Here is a 19,132-nt window from a genome sequence, read left to right on the forward strand (position 1 = left end):
TTTTTTAGCTTTTGAATTCTCTTCACATTAGTAAATTTTGTTTTTTTTTTTTTTTTTTTTTTGGTTCTTTTAAGACATTGTCAAACAGGGTTAATTTTTTATTTCATAAATAATCAAAAAAATTGCTATTTAAGCCTAAACCAAACAGAGCCTTAAGGCTCATAGCAGTCATAGTCATTCAATCAATACTCGAGTCCAAATCCTCTGCGATGATTTCCTGCCATGATCCTACCGTGGTGCCAAAACGACATCGTTTTGATAATAAATTCAAAAAAACATTTCCTTCTCCTTTTGCCCTTTCTTCTTCAATTGTTGAGACAACCCTAACCCTCATGAGAGAGGCAGACTCGAACGGCTCCTCCGACGCAAAGGAGGGTGGGCGACGGCGACTCCAGAGGCGACAGCAGCTGCAACTAGGCGAGATGAAGCGGCGGTGAGGTCTCCTCTTCCATATTCATTTTCATGTGGTGCTTAAATATGTATGTATATATATGATTTATATGTATATGATTTCTTGATTTGAATTTCTTGTTGCTTTCGTAAATAGGTTTGATTTCTAGGAGTTTGCTCCCCTCTTTTCCTTTCTCTCTCATCAGTTTCAAAGCCCTAATCAGTTTCAAAGAACAGAGGAATGGTCTGAACTGAACCCCCTCCATTGATTCTCTGTCTTCCCTTTCCATCCGATCTTCTATGGCGTCAATGTCTAGATTTGTTGCCAAAGATTGTAGATTGCAGCCTCACCATGCTCTTTACAAGCAAAACTATTTGCTTCCCTATAAGGAAGATTGAATCCACAAAAATAGTGGAAAAGATGAGTGATTGGAGTAAGGTAATCCATCTTCCCAAGGTCAAGATATGGTTTGTGTTGTCAAAATTGCACATATGATGTGTATGTAGTTAGGCCTCAATGAATTGTGTTAGTATAATGTTCATTTCTTAGTTTACGGTTTGATTGAGCTGATTAACAATTGTTATTTTTATTGAATGAAATTGTTATATGTCTCAAAACAGAGCAATTCAATTTTTTCCACTTCACATGAGTGCGTCATTTGTAACGCCCTCAAAATAACAACATTAACCCATCGGATAAGACATGCATTTACATATAAACTAACCACATTCCTTTATTCATTAGAGTTTCATATACATATGTATTACATGTTAACATCAAAACAAAATGCCCTACGGGCTTACAGCTTTCCAAGTTAACACTTGGTTACAACAAAAGGGTACTAACTTGTTTACACATTAAGCCCTTGGCTTGAAGTTACATGTAATACATCAAAAGTAAAGCGACAAAAACATGTCCGCCACTAGCCTCCCAGCTATGTCCTTGGAGGTAGCATGCCTCCTGCACCTGAAAATGATATTCCCATATAGGGTGAGCCACAGCCCAGTAGAAATACACTAAACCAACCATGAACAATGCCTAAAATATTAGCAATTGATAGATGGCCAACACTGATACAATCACATAAATCATATATTTATGTCAAACGACTTACAAGTCCCAATTACTTTTCATTTCCCCTTTTTCAACAGATAGGCATATAAGCACTACCCACATGCTCGACAGATATGTATAACAACAATATCCACATTCTCAGATATGCAAATAGGCTATATCCACATTCTACAACAGATATGTATAACAACAATATCCACAGATAAGCATAAAAGCTATATCCACACATCACAAAGATAAGCATATAAGCTCTATCTTCACTTCTTTAGACAAGCATATGAGCTGTATCTACGGAGTTCATCCCCTATCTTCTCCCAACACTATCCGGTTTAGAGGTACATCCCCTATCTTCCCCTAAACCGCGGAGTACATCCCCTATCTCCTCCTCTACACATAACGTATATAAACACATTGGTTCTATATACAATCACCCAATACATACAGTTAATGTATTCTATCAACCGTCAAGTTCCATGACACATTTCATTGATTAGTTTCAGTTTGCCTAATCATCATGCATTGTCTACAACAATCACGACTATCCTCCACCGATAGCCCAAAGCAGTTATTTCTAAACAGAAAATAAATGCACAATGGATATTCAATCAACATTTCATTTCTTCATTCTTTTCAATTAATTATCCCAATTAATTAAACAATGTAATTAGGTCAATTCCCATAATTAACATTTCAACCCTTAGGTCCCACTTTCATCAATGATTCAACAATCATTCAATTTCTCTATACCAAACATGCTTCTGGGTTTATTATGAATAAAACCCCAACTTTTGTAAAATTACACAAAAGCCCCAAACTTTCACAAAATTACCAAACCAAGCCCAACATCTCAAAATACCAAAATTTAAAGACAAAACCCATAGAGAGGAGTAGGATATCCCTACCTCAAATTCGGAGTCCCAAAGGAGAAGACGACAAAACCCAACGTGCTCCAAAACCCGTGATTTTCAGATTAAAATGTAGCCCTCGACGATCAACAACTTTTTTGTAAAGGCCAAAGGTGAGCAAATCACTCCTACTAGATCAAAACCTAGAGAGAAGGTAGTATCTAGAGAGAGAGGCTCAACAATGGTGTTTTTGGAAAAGTAAGAGAGAGAAGAGAAAGTGAAAAAGTGATTTGAAGAGTCACAAATTCGGGACTTTAACCCAGGTCTTCGCTCGAGCGTAAAACACCCCGCTCGAGCGGCCACTCACAGACTTCCGCTCGAGCGGCCAACCTCCCGCTCGAGCGCCGAATGCACTCGCCCAGCACTTTTGCAGAACCAGGCCTCCGCTCGAGCTCCCAACCCTACGCTCGAGCGTACAACACTGCACAACAAATACTGGATGGGTGTATTCCCCGCTCGAGCGCCAACACCTCCGCTCGAGCGGACAGGCCAAAAATCTGGGCAACTAGTTTTGGTTTCTAAACTCAACCAACCTGAAACAAATCCGCCCAACACATCCTATAACTCAAATACGAAGAAAAAGGAATGTAAACACGATAATAACCAACTACCAACATCCACGGACACATGTCTGGATCACTGTACAACAAGGGTAAACCCGGGATCGCTATAACCTCCCCCCCTTAAAGAATTTCGCCCCCGAAATTAAGCACAAGTTTTCAAAAACAGGTTTTCCTCCATTTTAAACAATGTTATACTTGAACATTCAACAATTCGACCCATTACCGGTCATCCCATCCCTTTAACAAGAGACATATCACAATATGTAAACAACATATGCACTTCCAACATGCATCAACATTATGCACTATCTTTCCAATTTCAACAATATATTCAACATATACAATGTTACATTCAACTTCCATATGAGGCAAGTTCCAAAACATACTTCCAATAAACCAAAACATTTTCAATGTTTCACAACTTAAGACATATATAAAAGCTCTTAAGTTCAAAAAAAAATGCAAAATTTAAATACAAGATCACATATCAACAAACAAGTCCGGATATTTCTCTCGGACTTCCAACTCACGTTCCCAAGTGACTTCCTCCACTCCGTGATGTTTCCACAAGACTTTCACCAAAGGAATGGTCTTGCCACGCAGGACCTGATCCCGCCTATCCAAGACCCGAACCGGTCTCTCCTCATACGAGGCATCCTCATCTACCTCTAAATCAGTCCAATCCAACACATGTGATGGATCTGGCTCATACTTCCGAAGCATACTCACATGAAACACGTCATGCACTCCGGACAACTGCGGCGGTAAGGCTAATCGATAAGCAACCTCACCAATCCTCTCAAGGATCTCAAAAGGACCAATAAACCGAGGGGATAACTTCCCACTCTTCCCAAATCTCATCAGGCCTCGTCTAGGCGATATCTTCAGAAAGACATGATCACCTACCTCAAACGCCAAAGGCCTCCTCCTACGGTCAGCATAAGATTTCTGCCGACTCTGGGCTGTAACAAGCCTCCTACGGATAAGCTCAACTTTCTCCGTCGTCTCCCTAACCAACTCCGGACCCAACAAAGGTGTATCACCCACCTCGGCCCAACAAACTGGAGACCTACACGGTCGGCCATACAAGGCCTCAAACGGTGCCATACCGATGCTAGACTGAAAACTGTTGTTATAGGCAAACTCTACCAATGGCAAGTGCCTCTCCCACGTCCCACTGAAGTCCAGGACACAACCCCGAAGCATATCCTCAAGGATCTGAATAGTACGTTCGGACTGCCCGTCAGTCTGAGGATGATAGGCCGTACTAAAGGTCAACTTAGTGCCCAAGGCACTCTGCAAACTCTGCCACAACCTAGCAGTAAATCGAGGATCTCTATCTGAGACGATCGTCACTGGGACCCCGTGCAATCTCACTACGTCCCGAATATACAAATCGGCAAGATGATCTACCGAATCTCTCACATGCATAGGAATAAAATGCGCCGACTTAGTCAACCGGTCTACAACCACCCAAATAGCATCACTACCCCGCTGAGTCCTCGGAAGACCTACAACGAAGTCCATAGTGACATGCTCCCACTTCCACTCGGCAATAGGCAAGGGTTGCAACAAACCCGCTGGCCTCTGATGCTCGGCCTTCACTTGCTGGCAAGTAAGGCACTTTGACACAAAAACAGCCACATCTCTCTTCATACCCCGCCACCAGAACTGGCGACCCAAATCCTGGTACATCTTAGTACCTCCCGGATGCACCGCAAGGCGCGAATGGTGAAACTCTCGGAGTACTTCCTCTCGGCAAGACTCCGGTACAAACAAACGGTCTCGGTATCTCACACTCAGGTCGGGATACACCGTCAAACCCTTCTCAACTTTCCCACTGGAGATCTTCTCTCGGAGGGATTCTATCTCAAGGTCACCTCTCTGTGCCTCTAACACTCTAATCACAAGTGTAGGCTGCGCAATAACAGAAAACAAGGCCGCAGCCTCAACAGATTCGCCCAGTAGCAAATCAAACTCACCAAGTGCTCCCAACATCTCCCATTCCCGGATGGCTATACTAGCTACATCACTAATGGTCTTCCTACTAAGGGCATCGGCCACAACATTGGCCTTTCCCGGATGATAGTGCAACTCAAAATCATAATCCTCGATAAACTCCATCCACCTCCTCTGCCTCAAATTCAAGTCTCTCTGTGTAAACAGATACTTCAAACTCTTGTGGTCCCAGAACACCTCGAACCTCTCACCATAAAGGTAGTGCCTCCAAATTTTCAAGGCGAAGATCACTGCTGCTAACTCCAGGTCGTGTGTAGGGTAATTCTTCTCGTGTATTTTCAACTGACGTGAACCATAAGCTACCACTTTCCCTTCTTGCATTAACACACAACCCAAACCCTCTCGTGAGGCATCACAATAAACTGCATAACCCAACCCTCTCTCCGGAATAATCAACACCGGAGTGGTGGTCAGTCTAACTTTCAACTCTTGAAACGACTTTTCACAAGTCTCACTCCACACAAACTTGACTCCCTTCCGAGTCAGTCTAGTCAACGGTGACGCTAACCTGGAGAAATCTTTCACAAACCGACGGTAATACCCAGCTAATCCCAGAAAACTGCGGATCTCAAACACACTCTTAGGCTGTGCCCAATCTTGCACTGCCTCAATCTTGGATGTATCAACAGACACCCCTTCCCCGGATACCACGTGGCCTAAGAATTTGACTTCCCTCAGCCAGAATTCACACTTCCCAAACTTGGCATACAGCCTATGGGCTCTAAGTAACTCAAGCACCACTCTCAAGTGTGCCTCGTGCTGCTCCTCAGAAGACGAATAGATAAGGATGTCGTCCACGAAGACAACCACAAATCGGTCTAAGAACTCCCGGAAAATCCGGTTCATCAAGTCCATAAAGACTGCCGGTGCATTGGTAAGCCCGAATGGCATCACCAAAAACTCGTAATGGCCATACCGCGTACGGAATGCCGTCTTAGGAATATCTTCCTCCCTGACCCTCAACTGATGGTAACCCGATCTCAAGTCTATCTTAGAGAAACAACGGGAACCCTTCAACTGGTCAAACAAATCATCTATACGGGGCATAGGATACTTATTCTTAACCGTAGCCCGATTCAACTTCCGGTAGTCTATACACAATCTCAAGGCACCATCTTTCTTTTTAACAAAGAGGGCCGGCGCTCCCCACGGCGAAACACTAGGGCGAACAAAGCCCTTATCGAGCAATTCCTGGAGCTGAACTTTCAACTCAACCAACTCTGCTGGAGCAAAACGGTAAGGTGTCATAGAAATCGGCGCCGTACCAGGCACTAAATCAATAGAGAACTCTATCTCTCGGTGAGGTGGCAAACTAACAAGATCTTCGGGAAAAACATCCGAATACTCACAAACCACCCTCGGCAACACAATCTGTGTCTCACCACTCTCACCACTCTCAAAACTGGCAAGTAGACTACTAAGCTCACTTCGCCCTCGCGAATCATACCCCGGTGGCAAAATACTACCAACCCGGTCTCCCAAGAAATGGAACCACTCCCTGCTCAAGGTACATAACGTAACCCTCTGGCGGTAGCAATCAATAACAGCCCGGTATGACGATAGCCAGTCCATACCCAAAATAACATCAAAGCCCTTCATGGGCATGACAACAAACGGAAAAGGAAGCCTATAGTCAGCGACCTCTATATCACATCCTCTAACACCCTGTTTCAGAATCAACTCACCACCCAAAGGCGATACCACACAAATAGGAGATGCTAACTGTGCTAACTCCAATTCCAAAACAGATGTAAATGCAGCAGATACAAAAGAATGAGATGCACCCGTGTCTATCAACACACTAGCAACCGAGTTGCAAAACAGAAAAGTACCTCTCACTACTGATGGAGCTGGTACTAAATCCTGCGCGGTAACAGCATACACGCGCCCCGTAGGCCCCTGGTCTACCTGCTCACCTCTCGGAGCAAAAGACTGCTGCACAGACTGAGATGACGAAGCTCCCGGATTGGACCTCGAGGCCTGCACAGACTGAGCTGGCTGAAAACCCTGCGTCTGCCTAGAACCAGACGCTCCCGAAGTGGCACTTAACTGTGGGCAAAACCTCTTCAGGTGCCCAGGCTGTCCACACTGATAACACGTCAAGGGCTGCCCCCTGCCCAAACTCTGACTCTGCGGTCTAGCTGAAGAAGAAGCAGCTTTCTGACCCCCACCCTTCTGCGGGCAAACTGAAACCTTGTGACCCAGCTGGCCACACTTGTAACAAGTGAATTCCCCCTGACTGCCTCTCCCCGAGCCTACACTCGGCACTGGAAAGGTCGATCTAGAGACTGCACCCTGAGACTGCTGAGGGTTATAACCCTTCTGTCTCCTGCCATCACTCTGACTATCCTGGCTCCTCTTGGAGCCCCTCTGTTCTTCCTCCTCCTCCTGCATCATAATCTCCATATGAGCAGCAGCATCAACTAGGTGTCTATACTCTCGGATGTAAGACCCACCAACTCTCAACTTGAGGCCCCGCCTCAACTTCCGCTCAAACTCATAGCAACGGCGTTCCTCAGACGCCACCAGTTCCGGTGCAAACCTGGACAGACTGGTAAAAGTAGCCTCAAACTCGGCCACTGACAAGCCCTGCTGTTTAAGCCGGCTAAACTGATCCCTCAGCTTCTCCCTAGCTGTTGCAGACAAAAACCTCTCCTGAAAAGCATTCAGAAACGCCTCCCAAGTACCGCCCACACGAGCCTTCTCGTACTTCCACCACTGACCCGCATCTCCCTTCAGCTGGAAGGATGCCAAGGTCACTTTCAGTGCTCCGTCCTCAATGCCAAGCATCTCGAACGTTTTACTCATTTGTTCTAACCACTCATCAGCCTTCAGTGGCTCCTTCGGATCCCCGACAAACTCATCCGGATTAGACCGGAAGAACTCCCTCTTCAAGAAAGAAGGCCCTGTCTCAGCTGCCTGATTCCCAGCTCTAAGAATACCCAAAGCTCCTGCTATCTCTCTGGCCAAGGCACCCATAGCCTGCTGACCCACTGGCTCGGCCACATTGGCCTGCCCAACTCCCTCCTGCACTGCCGGAATCTCACCCGGTAACGGTACTTCCTGCCTCGCAGGTCTACCACGCCTAGCTCCTCTTCCTCGTCCTGACTTCCTAATAAAGGCAACACAGAACGTTAGCACATTCATAAATGTGCCGAAACTAAACACTCACGTCCTAATACATGGACAACTGTAATTCACTCCACATAAGCACATAAACACATAAGCACTTACGAATTTCATTTCCGGATAATGATAGTCCCGAGGCGTTACTAGAGTTCCGGTTAGAAATAGCATTGATCAAGTGCTTTTCCAACAAGACTCCCAGAAACTCAAGGATCCAATCAACATCCCAGAAATTAAAATCCCATACCCACATAGTCACATAAGCATGTTATCAAATAAGCACATAGCATATGGTACTACATCTAAGTCTCTATCAAGCGAGACAAACCTATTGTGATACTAATCACTTCCCACGTACCCAAAGTATTCGAACCCGGTACGCTCTGATACCAAGTTGTAACGCCCTCAAAATAACAACATTAACCTATCGGATAAGACATGCATTTACATATAAACTAACCACATTCCTTTATTCATTAGAGTTTCATATACATATGTATTACATGTTAACATCAAAACAAAATGCCCTACGGGCTTACAGCTTTCCAAGTTAACACTTGGTTACAACAAAAGGGTACTAACTCGTTTACACATTAAGCCCTTGGCTTGAAGTTACATGTAATACATCAAAAGTTAAGCGACAAAAACATGTCCGCCACTAGCCTCCCAGCTATGTCCTTGGAGGTAGCATGCCTCCTGCACCTGAAAATGATATTCCCATATAGGGTGAGCCACAGCCCAGTAGAAATACACTAAACCAACCATGAACAATGCCTAAAATATTAGCAATTGATAGATGGCCAACACTGATACAATCACATAAATCATATATTTATGTCAAACGACTTACAAGTCCCAATTACTTTTCATTTCCCCTTTTTCAACAGATAGGCATATAAGCACTACCCACATGCTCGACAGATATGTATAACAACAATATCCACATTCTCAGATATGCAAATAGGCTATATCCACATTCTACAACAGATATGTATAACAACAATATCCACAGATAAGCATAAAAGCTATATCCACACATCACAAAGATAAGCATATAAGCTCTATGTTCACTTCTTTAGACAAGCATATGAGCTGTATCTACGGAGTTCATCCCCTATCTTCTCCCAACACTATCCGGTTTAGAGGTACATCCCCTATCTTCCCCTAAACCGCGGAGTACATCCCCTATCTCCTCCTCTACACATAACGTATATAAACACATTGGTTCTATATACAATCACCCAATACATACAGTTAATGTATTCTATCAACCGTCAAGTTCCATGACACATTTCATTGATTAGTTTCAGTTTGCCTAATCATCATGCATTGTCTACAACAATCACGACTATCCTCCACCGATAGCCCAAAGCAGTTATTTCTAAACAGAAAATAAATGCACAATGGATATTCAATCAACATTTCATTTCTTCATTCTTTTCAATTAATTATCCCAATTAATTAAACAATGTAATTAGGTCAATTCCCATAATTAACATTTCAACCCTTAGGTCCCACTTTCATCAATGATTCAACAATCATTCAATTTCTCTATACCAAACATGCTTCTGGGTTTATTATGAATAAAACCCCAACTTTTGTAAAATTACACAAAAGCCCCAAACTTTCACAAAATTACCAAACCAAGCCCAACATCTCAAAATACCAAAATTTAAAGACAAAACCCATAGAGAGGAGTAGGATATCCCTACCTCAAATTCGGAGTCCCAAAGGAGAAGACGACAAAACCCAACGTGCTCCAAAACCCGTGATTTTCAGATTAAAATGTAGCCCTCGACGATCAACAACTTTTTTGTAAAGGCCAAAGGTGAGCAAATCACTCCTACTAGATCAAAACCTAGAGAGAAGGTAGTATCTAGAGAGAGAGGCTCAACAATGGTGTTTTTGGAAAAGTAAGAGAGAGAAGAGAAAGTGAAAAAGTGATTTGAAGAGTCACAAATTCGGGACTTTAACCCAGGTCTTCGCTCGAGCGTAAAACACCCCGCTCGAGCGGCCACTCACAGACTTCCGCTCGAGCGGCCAACCTCCCGCTCGAGCGCCGAATGCACTCGCCCAGCACTTTTGCAGAACCAGGCCTCCGCTCGAGCTCCCAACCCTACGCTCGAGCGTACAACACTGCACAACAAATACTGGATGGGTGTATTCCCCGCTCGAGCGCCAACACCTCCGCTCGAGCGGACAGGCCAAAAATCTGGGCAACTAGTTTTGGTTTCTAAACTCAACCAACCTGAAACAAATCCGCCCAACACATCCTATAACTCAAATACGAAGAAAAAGGAATGTAAACACGATAATAACCAACTACCAACATCCACGGACACATGTCCGGATCACTGTACAACAAGGGTAAACCCGGGATCGCTATATCATTGGAAATTAATTTTGTTAAATCTATAATTACGAACATTAGGGTTGAAGCCATCGACACAATAGTGATGAATTTGTTGTGATGTGTTAATTTGAGCTTCTTTTTTTTTTTTTTCTTCTCCTCTTCTTTTTGCAGGGTTGAAGCCCAACAAAGTGTCCTATTATCAATGTGGAGATCATTCTATACCAGCAATGAGTAATGTGTCCTACAAATGCAACACAAAGAAGTGTTGGAATTATAAGAGAAAGAGTTGTGCTACTGCAAAGTGAACTTATAAGATATGGAGGGTGTTAGTGAACAACTTTGATTTTTGACCGCGAAGACGCAACAAGCAATAAACTTTTGATTGTATAATTGGTGTTACTTGTAATTGCTATTATTTTAATTATGAAGAAGTAACTATGTTTCAATGTTGTAATTGACTAGTTTGATTTTTGAAATGGTTGGGAATGTAGAACTTCTAAAAATTGTGAAATTTGAAATGTTGTTGCTATTATTGAAATAGTTGGGAATTTAGAAGTTCTGAAAATTGTTGATTTTGAAATGTTGTTGCTATTATTGAAATGATTGGGAATGTATATCAGTGCTGTTCTTGCTATCTTGACAAATATTTAGGCTTTTTGATGATTGTCCAAATACATAGATGGAATGCCATAGAAACAACCAAGTTCACTGCAGGTGAGAATTTTATTGGAAAAACCAAACAGTCCAGATTAATGCTGGAAAACTTAAGCAGTCTTCATCCTTAGTTTATCATTCAGTCAATTAACACAAGGTCGAAATCAATTAACATCAAGGCAATTAAACCAAAACATTTTGCCAATTAACATAATAAGGCTGAAATCAATTAACATTCAATCAATTTTGTTCATATCAAGGCTTTTAATTTAAACATAAGGCTAAAATCACCAAAACAACATCCAACTAAAATAACATCTAACTAAACCAAAACATTGTATCTTTCATCGCCTCAATGCGTCATTTGAAGGACCATCTACGTGACTGCCAGAAGGATTGTTTTAGGCTTGCGATGTGAGTCTTGAATTGCAAAGTGACAAACACTTGAATCTTAAATCAACTCCTAGAAGAATGTGGGAGCAACATCCCCAGTTTCGGCTTCCAACAATAAGTGTCCAACTCATTAACAATATTGTTCCATTACCTACAAAAGCACAAGGATTTCAATTATCAATGATTTGAATTAAAATGGAAACCCCAATTTCAATAAAAATGATATAAAAAAAATTATAACAAAAATGATAAAAGAATTTTAGCAACATCAGTGATTTAACCATCATTATGCCATTGCAAAGAACCAATAAAATATTTAAATATAAATAAGGATCAATTTAAGAATAATAGTCTGATCACTGAAAACCAATTAAGTCAAAATAAATAAATTGGCTTCTAACCACAATTGTTCTACTTATCATCAATCACAATTTTTTTTCCCCCTTTTTTTTTGGGTAATTACAATTGTTTTATTCCATTACCAGCAAAAACATAAATGTCAATTCAATCCTAATTAAACACATACTGTATTATCATCTTCACAAAAAAATTATGTCCTTCCAAGTCATCAAAGTAAGATATCAAATTACTTCAAAGTTTAGCAAATCCTTTCAACAGGTCCTAACTTGAGACATCATGCCCAGCCATAACCAATTGTTGTTGTTCAATCACAAAATCTACAAATTAATAATCACAGATTACCTTGGTCATTGTATGAGCAAAAACAGAAGTACAGTCACAGTGAAACTAGGAACTCAGAAAATTACAAATCATATATGAAAAATATTATAGGAAAAACCATATTATATTTGCTTTAACAAATCCCATGTAGGTCCCTCTTGTTCAAACAATGTAATGGGAGAAATCTCAAAATTTTTTTATGAGTGATTTGGAGAATCAAAAATTGATATGCTCAGATGAAAAATCATACATATAATTTGATTTTTGGATTCCTATTTTTTGGAAGGAGAAATCATAAAGGGGAAAAGAGGGGAAAAAACCCCTAGAAATCAAACCCATTTACGAAATCAACAAGAAATTCAAATCAAGAAATCATATATATATATACATATAAATCATATATATATATATATATATATATACATACATATTTAAGCACCACATGAGAATGAAGATGGAAGAGGAGAGACCTAACTATCGCCTCACCTCGCCTAGCGCAGCTGTCGTCACCTACCCTCCTCTGCGTCAAAGGAGCCGTTCAAGTTCGCTTCTCTCTTAAGGTTTAGGGCTGTATCAACAATTGAGGGAGAAAGGGAAAACAGAGGAAAAAATTTTTTTTGAATTTAACGCCAAAACGACGTCGTTTTGGCATCACAGTAGGGACCATGGCAAGAAACCATGGCAAAGGATCTGGACTCATCAATACTCCATAGTATTTGAGAGAATTGGCAGAGAAACATCAACAATATAAAAAGACAGAATTAAAACTTTCTAAAATTAAAAAAAAAAAATTAACTTCTTAGAACACAATAACAATTTCAGTACACCAAACCATCATTTTTAGCTATAAACTAGAAAGAAAAAAAAAAAAAAAAAAAAGGAAAGAGAATAAAACAATGCATTAAAATCACATGGTCACATCAGTTGGGATCCATGATCGTATAATGAAATGTATAGTACTAATTAATCAGACTTCACAATCCCAACAACATTCTTGCCTATAAGCGACCTTTTCAATTAATACCATTTTCATACTACAATTAATAACAAAATTCCCACGTCTATAGAACAAGTGCTAGTACATATCTCTAGTTTGATTCTCCAATCGCCAATGAAGATGAAAAATAATAATAATAATAATAATAATAATTATCATCAATTCTGTCTGTTGATAGAAAGGTGTGAAAGAGAACAAAAGCTCTGCTGGACTACAATAGCAACGAGTAAAAGCACTGCTCAAAGACTAACATATAACATTATTTTCTATGCGAATTCTCTATCTAGTAGCCAACATTTCTATTACTCAAAATGATTTAGAATGTAACAAGGGGAATGGTTGTAACTTGTAAGATTGCATTTCAAAGATAAAAACTTGGCAACGCCTAGTCTTTTGTGACTGAAATCCAATTTAAAAGCAACTACATACAAAAGTGAAAATCTCCAAAGGTTGTTACACGATGTGAGAAAAAAAAAAAAAAAAAAAAAGTCATGACATGAAACTCTTATTTAACTCGAGGCTTTAAGAAAACTACACAACTTAACTTCAGAATTTACTACAGCAACAATGGAAAAGCTTTTAAAGTGATCTTGTGTAGCTGCTATCTGAATGCACATACACTCAAATGCAGCAAATTGGTGAGACACCCCTTCAACTGGATTCCATTTCTTTATTGTGCAACTAAGAAAAATATCTAGTTCTGAAATAAAAAGCATTAGTAACAAAAATATAGCCTATAGATAGAAACCATAAAAAATAATCCAACAAAGTAATGTTGCAAAGATAAATTCCAATTACCTGATAATGCCATTTGTCTTTGTTGATTTCTTCTTTCACTGCATCAGTGGGCACCCTTCTTAGACCTTTTCACATTCGTATGATGTTTTCCGTCAACAATTTTCATAAGCCATTCTGGTCTTCGAGTTACAAACATAATATATCCCATAACCATTCCAAATACAAATCCGCATCCATACCACAACACTACAACTTGCCAGTTAAATCCACTTGACTTGTCTGAATTCTCGTCTTGTTGGAGTGTTGGTGGAGGTGGCAGTGGCTGTAGTTCCTTACATTTCTTTGATAAAGGGAATCCACGTAAGGCCAAGTTCCCACTGTATGAATCACTTCCAAATGTATTAAACTGGTTCCCTTGAGGAATTGGTCTTGCAAGTTGGTTGTCCTAAAGGTTTAGTATCTCAAGAAACATCAAACTCGTCAATTGTTGAGAAATCACCCCAACAAGCTCATTTGAAGAAAGGTCCAATGATTCAACGTTTGTTAAATTTCCAAGTGAAGTTGGAATGTGGCCTTCAAGGTTGTTATGGGATAAGTTAAGACCCCAAAGTGAATTAAGTCTCCCAATGGATTTTAGAATCTCTCCTTAGAATTTATTTATTGAAAAATCAATGATTGACAAGACTGTTAAGATTCTTGATAATTCAATCTCAGATCCCTTAATCACCACCACCACCACAGAATCTTCATAATAGCCATTGCCCATGTATTTCAATTTTATTTCATGTTTATCAACATTCATCATAGCTCCAAATTGTTTGATATAATTTGCCAGCAAAAGGCTAGTGAACTCATTGCAAGATATGTCAATAATTCTCAACTTAGGAAAACAATGCTTGCCTTTGGTCTTGGCGGTGCCTATGCGACAATGAAACCTATTAAAACTCAAGACAAGAACCTGCAATTCTAGAAGAGTTTTCAACTAGTGTGGAAATGTATCATTTGTCTTGTTTTTTCCAAGGTTTAGAACTTCCAAGTGTCTACAATTAAGCAAAGATAGCGAAACTTGTCCTTCAATTTGGTTGCCATTCAAGTTAAGATTCCTTAGCCAATTGCCTTTTGTAAATGCTGCAATAAAGGTGCTGTAAAAGCCATTGATCCCTAAATTCAACACGAAAAGATTGCTCAAGTTTCCCGAACATTGTGGAATCAAGCCACTCAAACTGTTATTAGACAAATCAAGAATACCAAGCGACCTTAGACCACAAATCAATGGAGGGATTTCTCCAGTCAATTTATTGTTTGAGAGAGAGAAAATAATTATGAAGATAGGTGGAACAAGGAGTGGACCTCTGAGTAAGTTGGAGTGCAGGTCAATATATTCTAGCGGCTGCCATGGAAGACACTAAACTTGTAAGGAAATTATGAGAAAGATCTAAAATACCCAATGTATTTTCCCCCACATCAAATATCCATTTGGGAACTTCACCATGAATTTTGTTGTTTGAAAGGTCTAGAGAAGGCAATCCAGCTTGCTCTCTAAAAAAGTTTGGGAATTCACTCAAGTTGCAAGAAGCTAATCCTATAGTGTCAAAGTTGGTCAAGGTAGAGTTAACACTATTGTTGATGCTCAATGAGAGACCATTATATGAGAGATCAAGAGAGATCAGATTTTTAAGCTTTAGAAGCTTATCTAGATCCACTACACCACTTAAGTTATTTGATGAAAGCACCAAGTCTGTTAGGTTCTGGAGTTCATAAACTGATCTTGGAATTGGTCCCTGTAGCTTATTGTCACTCAAATCTATATTAATCAGTGAAGGTAGAGCAAACAGCGAAGATGGTATTGTCCCAATGAGTGAGTTACGACTCAATTGGAGAGAAGTTAGCATTGAAACCCCAACAGCGTATGGAGGAATGGGACCAGTTAGCTAATTTACAGAAATGTCCAAGTCAGTAAGTTGGCTCATATTGCCAAGGGAATCCGGTATTTGTCCGTTCAAATTGTTTAGTGAAAGAATCAAGTTAGTAAGCTTTGCAAGGTTTGAAATTGATGAGGGAATTTGACCGCTGAAACTGTTAGATGAGAAGTCTAAATCAGTGATTTGTGTAAGGTTTACAAAGAGAAGCTGGAATGGACCTTGAAAAATTGCATTGAGAGAGGTACAAACTATTCAAGGCTTTAAGATTGCTGCTTCAATCAGGCAGTTGACCAGAAAAACTTGTCCAAGAGAGATCAAGAAACTGAAGGGAACTAGTCACATTGAAGTTTGGAAGTTTACCTGTGAGTTTGATATTAGCCCGTAAGTTGAGCTTTCGTAGGTTTGGAAGATGAAAAATGTTTTCTGAGAATTTCCCATGCAGATGACAATAAACAAGACTGAGAGATGTCAACGAAGATAGATTTAGTAAAGCTTGAGGTAAAGGTGAGGTCAAGTCCAATCACACGACCATGCAACCAGTCGCACGTGACCCCTTCCCACGAACAACAATCAGTACTCTCATTCCAAAACACCATTTTAGGATGAGAATCAGATTCACAATCTAAAGAGGCACTGCCAGTTATGGTAAAAGTTTTCTTAAATTGGAGCAGTGACAATCGCTTGTCCTCAAGGCAGGTATGGCATGCATAAGTAGAAGAAGAAGACCATGATGATAATGAAGAACACATAGTAGTAACTACTATTTGAGAAAACAAGAGAAATACCAGAAGAAATTGATAAAGAAACATTAGCCAATTCATTTTATTTTCTTATAGGAAGGATTTCGAGAGATCTGAAAAGGAGAGTAAAAAGGATACTAGTTTGATAATGGAGAAGGAATAAATGTACTATTATTCATTCTTATACAGAGCTAAGTCTTTCTATGGTGGTGGTGCAACAGCCCAGCCCAGCCCCACCAGTCAAGCACGGCAACTATGTAATTGTATCCATCAGCCATCATGCCAAACAAAGCTGGACTTCCACCATCAGCCATGACTTCCAAGTTGGCAACAGTGATTCTTTGTCTTTAATTCCAGTGGTCCCAAAGCTATTAGTAATGGTTTTCCGTAAACCAATGAGCAAATTACGTCGGCAGTCCCTACATAATACCCCTTGTGTCATTTTGGTTGGAGTAATTTCAATTAACTTGATTTTTTGAACCCTGAATTTTAGATTTTGTGTTAATTTAGTCTGATTGATAACTCTGATTAGAGTTCTTGACAGAAAAATGTTAGTGAGCTGGTTGAGGTTAACTTATTATATTGAACAAGTTTACAGCTTTTTGCCTATAAATGCATAACAGTTGCAGCTCATCATGTTGCCATTTTTCATCAAAACGAACTAAAAGTTGTAATCAATTGGGCCAAATTGAGACAAAATAATAAGTTCAGGTCAAAATTGAGTCCATTGAAATTATAAAGACAAAAATGACGCAACAGCAAAAATATAAGAACTACTAACATAATTTGCCTGAATCAATTAAAAGTTGGTAATGCCCTGGCTATTTACAAAGCCAGTAATGGAACATTTTGAGACTACTTTGCTATTTTTGTTGAACTTTGCATAAGCTTTAGATTCATCATTTTTTTGTTGTCTCACAGTTTGAAATATATATATATATATATATATATGAATTGACCAAGATATTATTTTTCACAATTTCTTTTATGAAATATTAAAAAAAATAGACTTTTTGGATTGTTTACTAAATATATTTTTCAGAGTACAAGGCAATAGAAAATGATGAATCCTATGTCATAGTACTTCTGATCAAATTGTTAAGTTTGATTTTGTTTAATGTAGTTTGTTCAATTTTTTCAAGTAAAAAATATATTTTTTTAAGTAAATTGAAATTGTTTAAAAAAATGTCGTCCATATTTTAATAAGAATGGTAACATTGGAATAAAAGATATTATTAAGGAAAAGTAAACTTTTTTAGAATAATTTTTTTTTAAAATAAGACTTAATTGTCTACATTAAATTTAATAGGAATCATTAATGCTATTGAAAATAAGATTTATTGATAATTTTATTTAAATTTATTTTTGAACAGACTATGTTGCTCTAGTACCCGTTGATAATTGTTAGAGATAGGATAGGACAAAACCCAACTTAGGTGGATGGGAGATTTCTAAAGAATGTGATTGAAAATAATTAGAAATTATTTTATAGGACTGGCCTATATTCTATGTGGTTTGTCCTTCCAAGTGTATATGGGGCCATATAACTAATTTTTCATACATTTTCTCCTACATTTGAGACAAACTAATTATGTGTCTCATTGTTATAAGATGGGCACACAATCGAAAATTATTCAGTAAGTTAAGAATAACACGTGTCCATCTGTCCGCCCAATAATATTCTATAATTTATCTACTATTTCCTTATTTTTTAAGCCATGTATGTATTTAGCCCCTACTATTCATTGGGCACACTGCCAACATGAAATTCCAGCAAAATAGAATGATTCCTTGCACATATCCACTTGGTAGAACAAATTCACTAGATAACTTGGAAATAAGGGTATACTTTGAAGTTGAAACATGTTGATACATGCGAAACAGAACAATTCCTCGCACATAACCACCTAGATTATGTATATTATTGCTCTTCTGTTTATCAAATTGTTTTGTTTGATATAGTTTCATAATTTTTACAATTGAAATATAGATAAACTATAGAATATTTCGAAAGGAGGGAGGTTGACACTAGAAGAGGCAGTATCTTTCGAAAGGAGGGAGGTTGACGCTGATTAAGAATGTGTTAAGTAGTATTCTGACTTATTTCATGTTTGTGCATGTTATTCCAGTGTCCGTGGCATAGCGGTTGGAGAAGCTTTAAAGGGATTTTCTATGGGGTAGTGAAGGAGATGAATTTAGATACCATTTGATTGATTGGGGGCAGATTTACCAATGTAATCAAGCAGGGGGTTTGGGGGTTAGGCGGTTGGTGACTTTCAATAGAGCCTTTTTAGGGAAGTTGTGGCGTTTTGCTTGGGAGCATGATAGACTCTGGGGAAGGGCGGTCGCCTCTAAGTATGGGTTGGGAAGAGGGGATTGGGTTTTTGGGGATGTGACTAGCACTCATGGTTGTGGGCTTTGGAAAGGGATTTGGTTGGGCAGGGTGGAGTTTTGGAGGTGGGTAGGGTTCAGGATAAGGGATGGGGTGAGGGTGAGGTTTTGGAAGGATAGATGGTGTGGTGAGGTTTCATTGGAGACTCGTTTTCCTTTGATCTTTGATATTGTGGTTGATTGAG

The 19,132-nt window shown here is 39.5% G+C and overlaps 2 long non-coding RNA genes across 3 annotated transcripts; one reads left to right on the top strand and one right to left on the bottom strand.

Moving 5' to 3' along the window:
* The first annotated feature begins 293 nt into the window (after positions 1 to 293).
* LOC114294541 (uncharacterized) lies at positions 294 to 11,075 on the top strand. Its single transcript, XR_014335703.1, has 3 exons — positions 294 to 433; positions 548 to 829; positions 10,603 to 11,075. It is a non-coding gene; the product is annotated as an uncharacterized LOC114294541 (long non-coding RNA).
* Positions 11,076 to 11,268: 193 nt separating this feature from the next.
* On the bottom strand, positions 11,269 to 18,882 carry LOC145795211 (uncharacterized). 2 transcript variants are annotated; one of them, XR_014335702.1, is made up of 3 exons: positions 13,955 to 18,882; positions 13,776 to 13,850; positions 11,493 to 11,629 (listed from the first exon to the last, which is right to left on the bottom strand). It is a non-coding gene; the product is annotated as an uncharacterized LOC145795211 (long non-coding RNA). The 2 variants fall into 2 exon arrangements; XR_014335701.1 differs by lacking the exon at positions 13,776 to 13,850 and having other exon boundaries at positions 11,269 to 11,629; positions 13,955 to 18,761.
* Between the last annotated feature and the right edge of the window lie 250 nt (positions 18,883 to 19,132).

The sequence above is a fragment of the Camellia sinensis genome, chromosome 7 (assembly GCF_055761805.1).
Source record: "Camellia sinensis isolate YWXY chromosome 7, ASM5576180v1, whole genome shotgun sequence".
Lineage (NCBI taxonomy): Eukaryota > Viridiplantae > Streptophyta > Magnoliopsida > Ericales > Theaceae > Camellia > Camellia sinensis.